We start from the raw sequence: 17,076 nt of genomic DNA, 5'->3' as shown, positions 1-17,076 counted from the left end.
ATGAAACGCCGCCCAATCAGTTTGGATGCATTCACCTGGAAGAGATTGTGTTTAAAAAATGCTTTTGTTTTTCACATTTTCATGCAATCTTTTTGTTCAATCTATGGAATAAAAGCTGAAAGTCTGCACTTCAATGGCATCTGACTTGTTTTATTTAAAATTCACTGTGGTAATTGACAGAAACTAAATTAGAAAGAATGTGTCTCTGTCCAAATATTTGTGGTCCTGACTGTAGTTGAAGCTGGACTTGAAGAGCTGCTTCACAGTGCTTCCATGGCTGTTGTGTATGTGCCATTAGGGCATGGGTCTTTAATATAGACATTTTCTCAATTCAGGGAAGACAAAAAGTGTATGATTGTCATTTTAAAATAACCATATTGGTACAATGAACAGGACTCAAGACTGAAGAACGGACACGGCAGTGAAAAAGTCTAAAAGTCTAAGAAGCGACCCTTACAAACAGGTATGCTTCCTACATGTTACACTTTTAAAAGTTTCTTAAAAATGGCACAAACTATGTTTTCTAACAACCATTTTTAAGGGAGGGGGGTATTATTTATTATTACATTTCTTGCTTATAGCATATGTAGTTCAAAGATAAAATGTTACTAATAATTGTGCACAAGAGGTACATGTCATCAAAACTGTCTAAATCAGACTTTGAAACATCTCACTGCCAACATTGAAAGACTTGAGTTTCATGAAATTGTCTTATGTCAGCTTTCAATGAAAATGTGAGGTTGTGTGGTTCTTGTTGGGTTTTTAATTAAAATGTTTTCACAAATGGAGCCCATGGTTTCTACACAGCAGAGAGACTAAGGCATCGATACTGCTGAGACGGGTAACTTTGCACAATACAGAATCATTTCTAACTACACCAGCAACGTGGCTCTGATACTTTCAACACAAGATAAGAAAATCTATTTCTGTGGGCTTTCTTTTCTAATGAACATCTGACATTTAGTTAACACTGTTAACAGGTAGTCAGACGTTTTGCTGACCTTTTGATATCTATCGTAGCATCTCCTTAGTTTTTGTAAATAAGAAATGCTCATTACCTTGAATCTGGTCTAATCACGTTTTGTAAGTTGGTGACTTATAACATTTTTTCCTTTCTTTTTCTAAGGAGCTTAAAAAAAAGGACCTGGTCTTCAGCAGAGTGCCGAGCATTGGAAAAAATTTTAGGAATCTGCATTGAAGGTGGGAGGGTACCAGGAAAACATATCTTTCCTGCATATAAGCTTCGCCGAGGGAGCTGGAAGGACGAACATGGCAGGCAGTCAAGTTTTTTGTTAGGAACAAAATCACAGCACTGAGGCGGTAAAGTTCAAAAAGACGTTAGATTTTGTTAGTTAGAAAGATTATGTGATTCAACTTTATTTTGTTTTCTTTAATTTAAACCAGTGCTTGTAAATCTAAGTTCCAAATTTAAGCTTCAGACACGTGCACTTATTTATCTTAGTGACCTTTTTTTCCGGAAGCACTTAATTTTCATTTGAAGCACGTGTATCGGTCAAAGGTGACCTTTTAATTTCTGAAGCATTTTATTTGTATTTAAAACAATTGTATAGGTCAAAGGTGACTTTTTTTTCCTGAAGCACTTGATTTCATTTTGTAATTTTTTGACAGGTCAAATGTCACTTTGTTTTTATAAAGCACTTAATTTGAGTTCAACAGGTCTTTGTTTTCTGGTTAAATCTGTGTTTACGTTGTGGAACTCCAGGCCTTTAGGGCTGATGTCATTTTAGTTTTCCAGATCTTTTTGCTCTACCCCCTTCCTATCCGCTGCCCCGGTGATTCCAGTCAGTTAAAAGTAGGAAAGGGAAAACGAGGGGGAGCCCTAACATTTGTTTTCCAACAACTCCTGCTTCTGATTGACTGAGCTCACCTGGCTCAGTAGATCAACAGGAAGTAGAAGAAGAAAATCTGGAAAACAAGCAGGATGTCAACCCTCCAAACCTGGAGTTCAAGAGCCCTGCAGTAAGTGTGTGATAGAACGTTTAACGGGTCAAAGGGAACCTTGTTCTGTCCAACAGCAGTATATTTAGTTTTATAGATTGGTAACTATAAATAAATTGCCCTTGTCTCTTATTTGCTGTTCGCAGTTTCCTTCATAACAAACATATTTTGACAGTGAATGATGCCTCGCATGTTTGGTAAATGACTTTATTAGTCAGGAAGTGTGAAATGAGTACTACAATCCCAATTGCCTTAGTTACAGAGCTGTTAACCAAAGTTAGAGTAACTACTGTTGTATGGGTGGTCCCCATGGGAAACCAAAATTCAGGTTTATTTTTCATGTTAGTGTTTTCAGTATTTGAAATGATAACACTCCTTGAAAAAAAATTACATTATTTTAGCAGTTAAAACCATCTCAGAAAACCTTGTAGAAAAGGTGGATCCCACCAGGAGGGTCCTAGTCATGGGACCTCACGGGGTAAGAAATACGGGTATGTGTGTGTGTGTGTGTGTGAGAGAGAGAGATGTGAAACCTGGGAGGTTAATGCAGTTAGGGTTATTTCACAGTCCATTAAGAAGCTTATGTTGACCTCCTGACCCTAAAGCCAACAACATGGAATCCATTATCAAGACAATCGGATTGCACACACACATCTAAGTGCACGTGTGAGATTGTGACACGGTTTCGCTCAAGTTAGACATTTGCAGAAAAAAAGAGAACCAAATGAAAATAGAGTGGAAGATGTAGACAGGTTCCGGTTAAGTGCGATTTTCTTGGGGTTTGGTGGTGACATGAGGAGTGATTCTTTTTCATGGTCAGCCTGGACAGAAAGACACAGAGGATACTCAAAAGCAATGTAAACTGGAGGATACAATGACGGTTGATTATCTGTTGTTTTTAGGTGCAGGAAAATTGGACTGACGATGTAAAAAATAAAGCCTGGGACAGCACTTGCATGCATGAATACATTGACAAATTCTGCCATCAGTGACAAAGGAGTTTGCCCGGTGAGATGACAAACAGCGGAAACACTGGAGTGTACAGAAACAGTAAAGTAAAGAAGTCCTAATTTAGGCCTGCAGAGTGAGAAAGAGAACAATATAAAACTGCCAGATGACTGCTTGGTCAAGGGAGACTGAGTCTCTACACATTTTTTTAATTTTATGGGGTTTTTTTTATTCTGAAAAGTCTAATACAATCTTCTAAAATGTTCTCCTGCGTTTATTTGCATCAATCCTCCCAGCTCTCCTCTCATCTGTTTATCCACTTACTAAAACCTGGTTGCTAACTCTGACCCTTACCCCACCCGTCTCCATGCACATTTCTAGGTTGGTTATTGATCCACACACAGTCACTCACACACACAAACACACACAGGTGCCAAGGCCTGGCTGCTGCGCTCGCAGCTAATGAGACAGACACGGCTGATCCAGGTCTTGATGGGTTACAGTGTGAGGACCCATAAATAAACTTACAATGCCCGGGGGAACCACAAGATTAAATTTATTACATATTTGGTCACACCTTGGGAAAAAAAGAATCTTTTTCGGGCAAAATGGATGAAAAGAAGGCTTGACAGATAGTTTGTGGAAGGTTTAGTTAAAGAAATGAAGTCAAAAACCACAGAAAATAAATAATTCTAATTAGATCAGTTTAAACAAAAAGTTATTAAGTTGTATGGTTTTTGAAGGTATTTAATTTTTAACCAGAAAATGACTTTTATTAATGAGTGTGAACCTTTGTTCTTAATATTTAAAAAAATAATAATATTTTTTTCTTTTCAAACTTGTGGGCAGACACTTTTCCCCCCAGATTTTCTGGGGTCTTTTGTGCACAAGGTGTTTGCTGAAACCACACTGTTACAGTGGGTGTTGTACCCTTTGTAGTTCTCCATAGTGTGGAAGTTAAACTATCAGTACGGCTGCGTGAGATACTTGAAAATTGATGTCCCTAGACGTTTCCCCGTGTCCCAGGCAATATGTTACCTGTTCAGGGACTTATCAAACTGATGGATGAGAGTGGGGCAGATTTCTTTGGCCCCAACCCTAATCAGCCACACAGTTACTACACAAAAGTCAACACTTTGAGCAGCTCTATATGTTAGACTGCTAGAGACATGTATGTTCAGAACTAAAAAGGTTGAGTGACATGTTTGTGGTTAAGGAATAACGTCACTGTAAAAGGTAAAATTCAATTCATGAAATTGTTATTTGCATAAAAATCATGAGACAAGAGTAAAAAAAATTGTACCGTAGTTAGTTAAAGAAGACAATACTCTTATGTTTTTTTTAAATAAACAAAAAAAATCCAAATAAATTGTGAATAACCTTAATTTCTTCCTTTATATTAAATACAATTTGTTTTTCCAACTTTTCATATCAATACATATTTAATAAATAAATAAATATGTGTTTAGAAATAAGATCATCTTTTGTTAAAAACTTTAAACTTAAGGAGGTAAATCGTACATGCACATTGAAGAATTTCATGTCTTAAAAAAGTTTCTACCAACTTTAATATTCACTTCCTGGTCTTTCAAAATAAATTTGTGTTTAAATCTAAGATTACACTAAGCTAGGACATATTCTGCCTCTTACAGCCGTTTTTTGTGTGAATGCACTAAATGTGTTTTAATGACTCTGGAAGCTGTTTATTAGTGAAGAGTATGTGTTGTTCTGTGGGCAGTCATGTCCAAAAACACACTATAGGACAAATAACACACACACAAGAACATATAGATGACGATTCTCTGCAAATTGTCCTTCACACCGCTCTCCCTGTCTATCGACTGCATGTCTTTTTTCTCAAGCTGATGTTATTGTCAAATTGTTTCTCAAACGGGACACCATTGAAAAGGCGGACAGTTGTTCAATGGCTCGAGTTTTACCATTGATTCCCAATAGGACCGAGTATTCATCTGTCGGCAAAAGGAAGAGAAAGAAAGTCTGCTCTGCGGCTGTCCCACCTCAGCTCCTATTGTGTTTCAACACTCACCCACGTACACGCACACAGAACATTCTCACTTTTATGCATGCGCACACATTCACTTTCATTTGAATATCGCCCCTGTCCAAAAGCATTCTGTTACTTAATACAGTATAATACATACAGATCAATTGAAGCCAAGGAGACTCCGCACAGCAGCAAACACACACCAGACTGCATGAAGCCCATAGGCAGATGTTATCTGCAATAGATGCTTGTTATTCTTAACAGCTCTGATATGGAGATCATTAGCACAAAATGCTGAAACAGATTTGAACGCCTGAAGCGTGTTGGAGATAAAACCTGTGAGATCACATTGCTAAAACAGTAATGTGGGGATGTATTTTCCACACAAAGTTTTGTTGTTTCGCTACTGAGTACAAAGCTGAAAAATGAACATTTTAGGACAGACTCATTGAAGAATAAAAACAAACAAATAAGTGATCTGATTGAAAATTAGCACACCTGTGTTATTTCTCCATTTAGATAAAAAAAAAATTCTTAACTTTTTTTTTTAGAAAACAGGAATGTAATAAAAATTATTAAAAATCAAGAAAAATATATTTTCTTAACCAAAATAAATTTAAATACGCTAAATTGATAAATAAATACAAAACGTAATGTATATATATATATAAATACATATGTAACTTTATATATGTAAACACACACACATACAAAAGAGTGTGGCTGATCTATTAAAGGGAAGCTTGTCGCTGATCTTAGAACCAAATCTGCAAAAACAGGAACACCTCAGTACAAAAATGTGTTTTTTTTGTCTCCTCCCTTTTAAAATTGAAGTTCGTCTGTGACAGTGGTTGCATATTCATTTTTTTCTTTATGGTCACAGTGCCTTTCACACACACCTTCACAGAGTGATGGTGGGAGAGCTACCATGCAAGACACTGACCAGACCACCAGGAGCAAAATGGGGATCATGGCAGGGAGACCAACAAATGCACAGGGAGGGAGGGAAAAGAACCTGCAACCTTCTTTGGAAAATATAATTTCAACTCGGCACACAATATTGTCTTCATTAAAATGCCAAGATTTTAGTGTTTGATTTGTTTGAGTAATGATCACTTATTTTCTCACGTAAGTCGTTTTAGTGGTGTTTTTTTTATAAATCAGAACCTATTAATTTCTTATTGTTAGACACGACTGACCTACACTTTTTAAGTTAGTTCGAGGTTAGTTAAACAATACTTATAAAAAGAAAATAAATTATTCTTAAGACCCATAGTTCTTCCTGCTGTGAATGTAAAAATAAAAGAATAACTGGTCCACCCCAGTTCTTTGAAAGACGACTTCAAAAGAACCACTTCAGAGGAGTTTTACTTTTACAATATTCTTTACAATGTTATTACATTAAATTAATTAATTAATTAGGCTAATTATTATAGCATAGTTTAACTTCTTTTAAGGTTAGTTTGAGCTCAAGACTTTCTTCTTCCTATTATTTGACATATTAATGATTTTCTTTAGCCTGATTTGTTGGTGTATCTTGAAAATGTATGATATAAGTATCAGGCATAATTTATTTTCAACATCCTAAACAATGCGTCAAACTGGATTTCACAATTGACAACACATATGAGATGCATGCTCAGGAATCTTTTTCTTTTTTCGTCTAAATATAACATTTTGTACATTTCTCTACAATTTTTAAGAACCAGTTTGAGCATATTTAGATTTTTTTCCAGTATTTTACTTCTTAATAATTTAGTACGATAGGATGTGCTGATTTTTTTGCGTTTTCAATAAATTGTAGTGACCAGTGAGTTTGTAATAACTTGTAACATTTCTATGTGCGCACGTTCTGTTCCAACAGAAGATATTTTGGTATAAAGGTTTACGTTGTTTTAAGAAAAAAAGCTGATCATAGAACTGACAAGTGCAGTGGGGATGAAAAGGAAGACATTATTTTTCCCCCTTCTTTGTCCTTTTCTCCTTGGTGGCAGTCTCCAACAGTAAATAAATTAGACAAAGCAAGGGTGTTGTGTTTGTGTGTGTGGGTGTGTGTGTTTGAGAGAGTGAGAGAGAGGGCGAGAGAGAAAGGGAAACACAGAGTAAGAAAGCTAGCAGCAGATGTAAGGCCCAAAGTGTATTCTGGTATATGTTTCTACATGTAGAGAAATCTCACTGCTCAGTGCTGGTCCTCCCTCTCTGTCTGTTTATTTGTGGTGCGTGTGTGTATTGGTGTGTGTGTGTCAGTGTGTGTGTTGGGAAAGGAGAAAGACAGTATCTGAGGAAACATGAAGTACTAGATTGATGTGTACTGCCGGCGTGGTCGTTTCTACTGAGAATGGCCACACTCCTCTGCCTAATGATGCCACATCCATCCTGGAGCGATTAGGTGTGTGTGTGTGTTGTGAGTGTTTCCACAAGGCATCTATCCTTGAGGCCATAACGCAGCGCATTCAACAGCCTCTGATCTCTTTTTATTTGGCAGGGTGTATGTGTGTCCATATGTCTGTATGTGAGAGTGAAGGGTCCTAGGCGGCCATTAATATTAAATATAGATATCCTTGTCAGTGAATTACATCCTCTGATCCTGTATTCCCCTCTCAGGGAGAAGAGGTGAAGTGGGAGGAGTCAAGGGAGGAGACAAGAAGTGAACTGATGATGAAGTAGGAGAGAGAAGTTCGAGGTATCAGAATAGGGAAAAGAGGAAAGGAACTGGAGATGTGTACGGTAGTGGGTTGGGGGGAAAAGAACATGATGGAAAGAAAAGATAAGTGATACTGGCTTTTGCTTTTGAATTTTAAACTTTTCCAGAAAAAAAGAAAACTTAAAGAAAAGTGTTGAGAATTTATTCAAAAGAAAAAGCCTCAAACTGGTGAAGCATTAAGGTAATCTTCAGGTACAGAGAAGGGGCAAGGTTGATGAAATTTGTGGAAAAGGGGAACTACAAAAGGGACTTTGGGGTTTAGGAATGGATGGAGGAGGAGGGGGGCAGCTGATTGATTGAGCAGAGTGTTGGGGACTTGAGGAAAAAAGATAAAAGGAGGGGGACTGAAAAAGCAACAGAGGAATATCGCTTTGAGAGGGAAAGAGGGGGAAGGTCCTTGTATGCAAAGAGAGGTAAGGAAGATGAAGGGAAAGAAGGGAAAGAAACTGACAACAAAACAGTTTAAAAGAATAAAAAAACAGGACAAAGATGATAAAGGTCATTAGCAGAAATGAAGACTTATTGGATCAAGACATTAGAAAGCAAGAAGTGATTGAGCAATGATGGGTGGAGGAAAAAACAACAGAGTGAATGGTAGCAGCTTTGACCTGTCATCTGTCTGTAATAAAGGAGGGAAGGGAGGAAGAGAGGAAAGGAGGAGTGACAGTTTGATTTTCCTAGCCACGCGTTCATTCCCATATTCCCCGGCAAGCTCTCACCTGATGGAAAGATGGCAGGAAATCAATAGTCCATGTGCGTAATGGAGTAATGACTCCGAGTGTATGTGTATGTGTGGATAATGATAAGTGTGTGTGTGTATCTGCCCGATCCCTAAGCAATCACACACAGCTTAAGCCAGTCCCGTGGGGTGGGGGCCACTTTAACTAACAACTTCATTACTGCAGCCCCGTACACACGTGAGCCCACACAAGCATACACGAACACTGTTGATCGCAGACCAGAGACTTTACCAAATATCATTCCACAAGAAACTTTACAATGTCATATATCTGGGACTTTACTTTGAAACACTTTACAATCAAATTTTTATTTAAAGCTCCATACAGTGAGTTTTTAACTCTCACCATTGGGCCATCACATAGACACAGCTTTTTATATTTTTTTTTATACAACATTTTCTCTATGACTCTGAGGCGGCTTGAATGTGAGCAAGCACATCTTCACAGTCAGGGATTTTCATGTCCTCGAGGCTGGACATGTGGACATTAATCACTTACGATTCATTTAGTTTCAGTAAAGTCACACTTTGTTCACATTTTTGTCTTTCTAGCAGAGAAAGTGAGCAGGTATCAGGTAAAGTCAAAGCAGAGCTGCAGAGGATGTTATTATGTGGACTATTGTTCCCGTGTGTTGGTTGTTTTGAAAAAAGAAAAAAAAAATCTAAAAGTGAGCAGCTTTAGATGCACTCTTGTTAGTTTCATTTCATATTACAAATCAAATGTCTCCAGGGAACAAGTTCTAAGTGTATTATGCATTGCATTTCTTTTTTTTTTTTTAGCAAGTGTGTGATGAATTTTTTTATGTTTGCTTTCTGGGATCTAGGATTCCATGCTGGGAACCACTGACCAGTGCATCAGCTGATGCAGATCTTCTCTCATTTTTGTTTCCCCCAAATTAAAATTTACGGGAACTTTAAAGGGTTAACAACACAAGGTTAAATGCGTCTGTGTGATCACTTTTGGGTTTTTCACACACGACTCTGGCAATGGGAACGGTCAATGCCAAGTTCTCCCAGCTTTGGGAATGCTGAGTTTCCCACATGCAGAGAGGCACCTCAATCAACCAATTAGGTCATCAAGGGGATCTCTCATCAGAAAAGCAGGCTCGCTGCCATGTCTAAATGATGGGGTGTTGACACACAAACAGTACTCTGTTCTCAACTGTCTGGAAACTCAAGAGACACGCAAGAAACACACATATGCAAGCTGTTAACGCACGTCTGACTCGGTGGAAACACAAGCGGACACATGCACAGCTCAAACACGCAGACGGCCCCCAAATCACTACGGGTCCACTGATCAAAAAGAATGATGCTGGGTGTAACTATCTACCAGATTAGGGTGACGGGAAAAGAGGAATTTGGACAAAAGGCAGCCAGTTGCGGCTCAGCGTCGGCACAGACCAGAAGCTCATGGCAGCAGCCCCCTCTGTTTACTAGCAGCTAATTAATTCGCCACATATGCTGAGAACATCTGTCGCTAGTGACCTGCCGGGAGAGCAGAGGACGCACGGCTGCGACTGCCCGAACCCCCCCACTCTCATTAGCAGCCACACTCATACAGCTTCCTACACACACAAACAATCATGCAGATGTACAGGTGCGACACACATGGACATTGATAAATATATGTGTGTCTACATACCTTTACACTTTAAAATGCAAATACGAGAATGGGGAAATAAGAAAAACGTTCCTATTTTATGATGTTGTGAGTCATTGCCGTACAAGATATTGGAAGTGTAAGCAATTTGGGGCTCTTAAAGAGTAAATAGTTAAATAAACTTGGGAGCCAAGTCATTAAGATGTTTAATTCTTGGCCCTCAACACTTTCCTGTTAATGTCTACTTGGGAACTACCCCACACTGCACTGATGAACTGTATAGATAAATGCTTTATAAATCACTTTGGAAGAAAAATCTGTTAGATGTAAAACTACCATTAAAGAGTAATTTGGTTACTGATTCCAATATCAGACTAAGCTGGGCAAGTATTGAGCTCATTGGTGTAAAACACAGTTCTAAAGCTTTTGTCTGCTATAGTTTGAATAATTAGCTGCTCAGAAACATTAGGATCTAGCACACCTTTTTTTCTCGCCACATTGTCCTTCATGCTGAAAAGTGTCAAAACCAAACTTGGGGAAATAAAAAAGTAAAGCTCAGTGAGAGCACAAAGCGCAGCACCAGCAGAAAAACTCCCAGCAGCCAATCAGATTCATTAACCTCCACCATCCCAAAATCCCTGAGGGGGGACCTACAGAGACAAAGACAAACTCTCTTCCCCTTGTGTCCTGTATTCTCTTCACACACACAAGCAGTTCTCCTGCACCCCAATACATCAATTCAGTCTTTTCACCCTCACTTGCCACCCACAGCCAAGGCACTTGTTTTAGCATAAGAAAAATTGCATTATCATTAACCAATAAACACAGTACGGCACTTTGACCTCTTGCTGAAATATTTTTTATGTAATTTTTTTTTTTTTTTGAAGTTTTTGTTTTCATTAAAGTTTGGCCAAACTACCAGCCAGAACACTAACACAGATATTTGATCTTAGTGGTAGAAAGTAATTTGTTAAAAATAAAAAATAAAAAAAATAAAACATTGTTCACACTAATTCTCCTTTCAAACCATCAACAAATTCCAAAAACCCGAAACCGAACCTCTGCTTAAGAGATTCTGGCACAAGAAGACACAGAGAGACGAGATGTTCCCGGTGTTTTGCTCTATTTCAGACTTCTAACAATACGTGGGAATCAATTGTTGGACTTTATTGGAGACATGATACTTCAGTCTTCCTTGTGCATATGTCATAACAAGAGAAAATAAGAAAACATAAACCTTCGTTACTTTTATCTTTGTTGGTATAATGAATTTAAACTGTGCTAACTTGTGAAAAGTGAAAGTGACATTTGCCAAAGGCATCAACAGTCTCTTGACAATCAGATTTCTTCTGGTTGACCCATAGTTAACAAATGTCTGAATTGGCCCTTAGTTCCTTAAAAAAAACAAAAAATCCACCTTGAATACAAGAGTTTTGATATTGTCTGAACATCTTGGTTGTGGCTTTTTCTGGTATGTTTTTCTTTTTTAATGCTAAAGTTTTGGTTCTATAAATTAATGGGATTTTAATCATAGTAGTTCATAAAAGTCCAGAAAAACTGTTCCTTATCTTTGTGTTAAAGTCAGGACAATATTATGCAGTGTCAAGCCTTAGTCGCATGCACCTGTACGGGGGGTAGACCCCTACATGTGGGTTTTTGGGTTTTCCGGGCCCATGGAGGGTCAGAAACAGTAACGGCTGCATCTTAAGCTGAGCACAGGTGTTTTTTGCAGTTCCCTTGAGGCTCGTACGGCCACCACAAGTAAGGTCTAGAAAATGTAAAGTCCATTGTCTTATGACTTGTACAGGTTTGCCCTTTTTTTTTCTTCCAACTTGTTCTGTCCAACAACTGAGCAAACACATGAGCGCTGAAAGCCTTTTGTGTTGGACAGGTTTTACTATTACAAAAAGGGGTTATGAATCTTTGGAAAGCCAGGGTGTAAATTTGTATCAACCCCTTTCTGTTTTTTGTTTTTTTCATTATTTTTTATGTATTTGTTATATTTTGTGTTTTGGGTATGTCTACATATTCTTTTTATTAAGGGGAGGAAGAGGGGGAAAGTGTATTTGTGTGTGTGTGTGTGTGGGGGGGGGGGGGGGTAGAAGAAAACAAAATAAAGACGGAGGGGGAGAAAGTGAGGGGATCCAAGTGCTGAGTTGCTAATTTGAATACGTTATGATTCTAAGCTGTGAAACATTTATGCTAGATCTGCAGAAAGGCAAATAATACATCCAAACGATACACTGTAGGTTAGGAGAAGGGATAAAGCAGACAGGGAGCAGTGTGCCATGTGCACGTGCACATGGGGGTGGAGCTACATGCACGTTGCCAAAGTGAACCATGTGATCACCAGGGGAACCAGATCCTCTCCAGCCAGACCAGGAGAGAGGGGGAGAGCCCCGGACCAGGAGTGTCCCCAGCAACGGGACCCACGCAGCCCGAGCGGTGCCAGAGGAGGCCCTCTGGCGAGTCCAGCGTCAGTACCCCCAGGCCACAGGACAGGCCCGCTGCCATACCGGGCAGCAGCCATTGGGTCCACTGGGCGCTGGACACCGAGACGCGGGCCAAGGACGAGGCCCAGCCCCAGAGGACCCAGGAGCAGCCCACCACCCAGCCAGAGCCTCATCACTGCAGGCCAGCCCCGGCGCCCGACCCCCCGCTGCACTTCCCACTCTGGAAAAGGGAGGGTGAGCCCCAGCGGGTACTGGCGAGGTAGCCCCCAGGCCTGTCCATTGGTTTGCCCTTTTTTAACCCACAGAAGAGAGGCTGTATCCGCCCGTAAGGCAGTTGTGACTAAGCCCTTACCTGTGGGATCAGAGCTGAAAGGCTCAGTGCTGCAACATGTTTTTAGAGGAGGTTTAAACCCTAACTTCTTCAAACCCAGTCAGTCAGTCACATGACAGTCTCAGTCAGCAAGTCATTCATGTTGTCAAGTCGCCTGTCCTTGTTAATCTAGTGTGGAATCAATTAAAGAATTAAAGACATTACTGAGTTCTCGTCACCTTCAGCTTCACTAAAGGCCACTAATGCACCCTGTAAACCAATCAGTCAGTCAACCTGTCTTGCTGTAGCCCAGTCAGCCAACCAGAAAACAAGTCAAATAGTCAGCCAGTCAGGGAATCTTCTAGCCATGCATCCAGTCAGTCAAGCAGCCACCCAGCCAGTGAAAGCACCCCCCCCCACACCTGTCCCTGCTAATTTGGTGAGGAATCAATTAAGCCTGTGTTTGCTGAGTTCTCCTTGCCTTCAGCTCATCTGCTCCTCTCTAATGCAATTGTCCTGTGTGCTGCGTGCGGAGCGGCATAATAAAGTGATAAGGCTAATCAGGTTGGCTGCTCCTCTTCTCTCCCCATACGCACACTACACTTATTCTATTAGATGTGTAATGAGATTCTGCACTCCATCAACACGATGCAGTTATGTGCGTGTCTTCAGGTGTGTGTGAGTGCGTATCTGTGTAGTATTTAAGTGTGTGTTTGAGAAAGAGAGAGCTTCTGCTCTTGTAGAGGAAATTTGCTCCATTTACATTCAATCATTAGCTTGAAACAAATGTGCCCTTGAGCTTCGCACCCCTTTCTTTGCCGGCTGCAAACACTTTACTTTGGCAGGCGATCATAGCAACATGCACACGCAGACACACACGAGTGCACTTTCCAACAAAAGATTTGAGTGTTTTTTACTGCTGCGTGCATGCACAAACAATAAATTAAGAGCAGCACGTATTGGTCAAATGAACGTTTAACTTCACACAAGCAGGTGAGATCAGTAGCCTCGGAATCATCAACTTGTCATTATACAAACAAGTGTGTAAGCAAACCCACATGCACGCATATGCACCCACCACACTGACAAGCAGGGAAAGTGATGGCGGGATAGATGTAGAGGACACAGGGCTCTATGATGTGGAGAACAGTTCTGGTCAATGGGCCAGATAATGAGTTGCCATAAACAGCAGCAGACTTGCGCTGTCCAGCTCAGTTCATTATCATAGCTAGCATATGTAATCAGTGTGTTGCTGGGGCGTGTCTTAATGTACTCTGCTGTTTCTTTGAGATGGGGTTGGACCCATGGGGTGGGTCATGAGAAGGTAAGAGAGGATCAGGGGATCATCCTGCAGAAACTGATTAGTATTTACCCATTACAAATCATTTCAGCTTGCAGATAAAGGAAGAACCCATGCAAAGAAACAGTTTTTTTCTGCCTTCTCATGAAACAACAACAATCAAACTACACTGACGCTTTAAATATATCTGGCTGCATTTTTTTTAACTTCAAATTATTTATAAAGCAAGAGCTTAAACTGTTTGTTTCTTCTTCTGTTACCCGCTTCATTACCCTGATCCAGTGGCAAAATAGAACAACAGAGGCTATGGAGTATAGGAGTACTTTGGAGGCCAGAAAGCTGTCACAGAAACATAATTAGAAAACATACACACACTCACACACATGCAAACACAAAATCAAGCTGTGCACATCCTCATTAACTCCTTGAGTATGATAAAACACGGTTCTCTCTTATCCCACCCAAGATTTCATAAAGACGAGACTGTATTTCAAGTTGCCGACACCAAATCTCTAATTATAACTTCATTTGAAGAAAACAAGGGCTGCTTAATAAGCAAATGAGAGTGATAATAACTTGGAATATGGATTGGACGTAACAGACTAGATTATAAGGGTGAACCCTGCTGAGAAGGAGAGGCAGAGTAAAGAAGGAAGAGAGTGAGTGTTGTAAATAACTTGGCAAAACGATTAAATTACAAGACTAAATACTCAAAGCTTTAATTATATCTCTCTTTGAATAGACAAAGATTGAGTGATTGTGTTGATGAGCAAACAGTGAAAAGTTAAAAGCTTTCACAAATTTTCTCTGACTTTTCTTTTTCACTTTTTCTCTCGTCTGCTCTCAGTTTTACAGAAAACCACTCAGTGATTTGTTTTAAAATGCTTTTGTTCAGTTTGGTCTTTCGTGAATTGTTACGATGTAAATACTTAAACCTCTAAAGTTTTTTTCTTTATCCTCTTTAGTTAAGGAGGAAACCAGAAGTCTCCAAAGCCTTTCAATCCTAATTCTCAAGATCTACAGCTTGCTTGTTACCTGGATCAAGTGATTCCAAGTGCTGATGATTGAGAACACCTGATCAAGGTAATCAGCACCAAAAACACCTGGAATAGTTGGGAAGCAGGAGATTGATCTCTTGGACCAAAGATGGGCATCCCTGAGTTTGGAAAATTCCCTTTTCTTTTGAGACCTAACAGTCTAGATTAGACTTATAGTCTAGTGAGGCTCACTTGTTTTTTTAATCCGCTAGAACAGTTAAAGGTGTGCTAAAACGTTAACATGGTGAATGTAAGTACTCCCAGCAACATGTACAGCTACCTACAGTCTATGAAAATGTGCTAATATGAACAATTTCAGAAACTGTGTATAGGGCCAAAAACACAAGAGACGGGGCTTAAGGTGGTAATAAATGACTCAATAAATAAACTCAAAACATGAAAAACTCATCAACCAAGAGAGCAACAAAAGAGGTGATAAAGTATCAGATGACCTGACAAGACTGAACTAAAAGCAAACATCTAAATGGACCTCGCCTCTGGCTCGTCTGTGTTCCTGTCCTTGGCAGTGGACCTCGCCTCTGGCTTGTCTTGTGCCCCCAGCCATCCCCCAGTTCCATCTGGATGACGCGTGGTACACTATTCAAACATGTAGTTGTAGAGTTAGATAAGCTAATTCTTCTTGGTGGATCGCATGTCCGTCCTGGGAGAGGATGCCTTCATGTGGACATCCTTGAGGTTTCTTCTTTTCTTTTCCTGGAATCTGTTTTTTTTTAGGAGTTTTTCCTTACCGAGAAGGAGGACAGGGATGCCCATTGTAGCTTAGTCTGTTTAATAAAGTTTAACAGTCTGCTATTGTACTTTATAACTAATTTTGTTTTATACAATTACCGGTGTGAAGCCTGAGACATCTGTGTTGTATTTTTAGGGTACATAAATAAAACTAAATTGAATTGAACTGAGGATGATTGACACAACTTAACACGGCTGTGGATAACTATCAACTGAAGCCAAGTGAGACTGTAAAAAACACAAAGCTTGAAAACAGAACATTAAACATGGAATGAACAAAGCAAAAGGGCAGAAACCTCACAGAAAATAATGAACTGAAGAAACAGTTCAGATGAGCACCATAGTTCTGCGGGATTGACCTTTAAAGTCCAGTTGCCCTAGAGAACACAAACCTTCTAATAACTTTACCAGTTATCCTAGTTTAGAAAAAAAACCTGTTAATGGTCTCTCATCCCGACCACTTCCTTTAGAACATAAAGGTCTCCAAGACCACCAGAAGCTGGTAGAAGTCTAGGTTTGACCAACTGAATGTTTGCAAATCTCAGTTAGTATATCTGCTGGGTTTGTGGTGTAAGACAACAATCTCCAATTGCTGGAGTGCAGATTTATTATTTTTACCTTTATTCACAATTTTGTTACTTCAGGTTTTTGTTTTTTCATTTATTGGTGTATGATTTTTTATTTATTCTTTGTTTATTTTTACATTATTTATTCATTACAGTTCTCCTGCAGTAGCGACATTTTCTTTATTTGGGTTTACCATGCCATCATTTCTGTGACCGCAAACAATAACCAGACAACACAGTGCTTCTCAATTATTTTTTGCAAGCCCCCCCCCTAGGAAAAAGAAAATTGTTGCGCCCCCCCTATTATTTAGTATCTAAAAAGATTTGTGTAAGTATACCTAAAATTGCTTCTTTTAAAATAAACAAAAGAAAAAAAGCAATCTAAATCCACTTTCAACAAACATTACATTTATTTTGCCACACAGAAACCCTGTTATAGTCTAAAACGCAAAAGAAGCTTAAAGTGCCTGTAAAAAAAAATCTTTCCTTATTCAAGCTTATAGAAACATTTTGACCAACTGAACCATTCGATGCTGAGAAAAATAATTCAATCAATAAATAATATTCAATGTAAATTAATATGAAACATTAACACAGCAGCTCCAATATATTTAACGTTTTTAGTCTGAGGAAATAGGTAAAAAACGTTGTGCTGATTTCTTTTCTAAATGATGGATTGTTTATTTATGATCTCATATGTGC

The 17,076-nt window shown here is 39.2% G+C and overlaps 1 long non-coding RNA gene across 1 annotated transcript; it reads left to right on the top strand.

The window, feature by feature from the left end:
- Positions 1-157: 157 nt before the first annotated feature.
- LOC111947158 lies at positions 158-2,337 on the top strand. The gene is made up of 2 exons (XR_002872981.1): positions 158-463; positions 1,127-2,337. It is a non-coding gene; the product is annotated as an uncharacterized LOC111947158 (long non-coding RNA).
- The last annotated feature ends 14,739 nt before the right edge of the window (positions 2,338-17,076 follow it).

Source organism: Oryzias latipes, chromosome 3 (assembly GCF_002234675.1).
Source record: "Oryzias latipes chromosome 3, ASM223467v1".
Classification (NCBI taxonomy): domain Eukaryota; kingdom Metazoa; phylum Chordata; class Actinopteri; order Beloniformes; family Adrianichthyidae; genus Oryzias; species Oryzias latipes.
The sequence above is the reverse complement of the archived record's forward strand: the minus strand, read 5'-3'. Positions and strand labels throughout refer to the sequence as shown.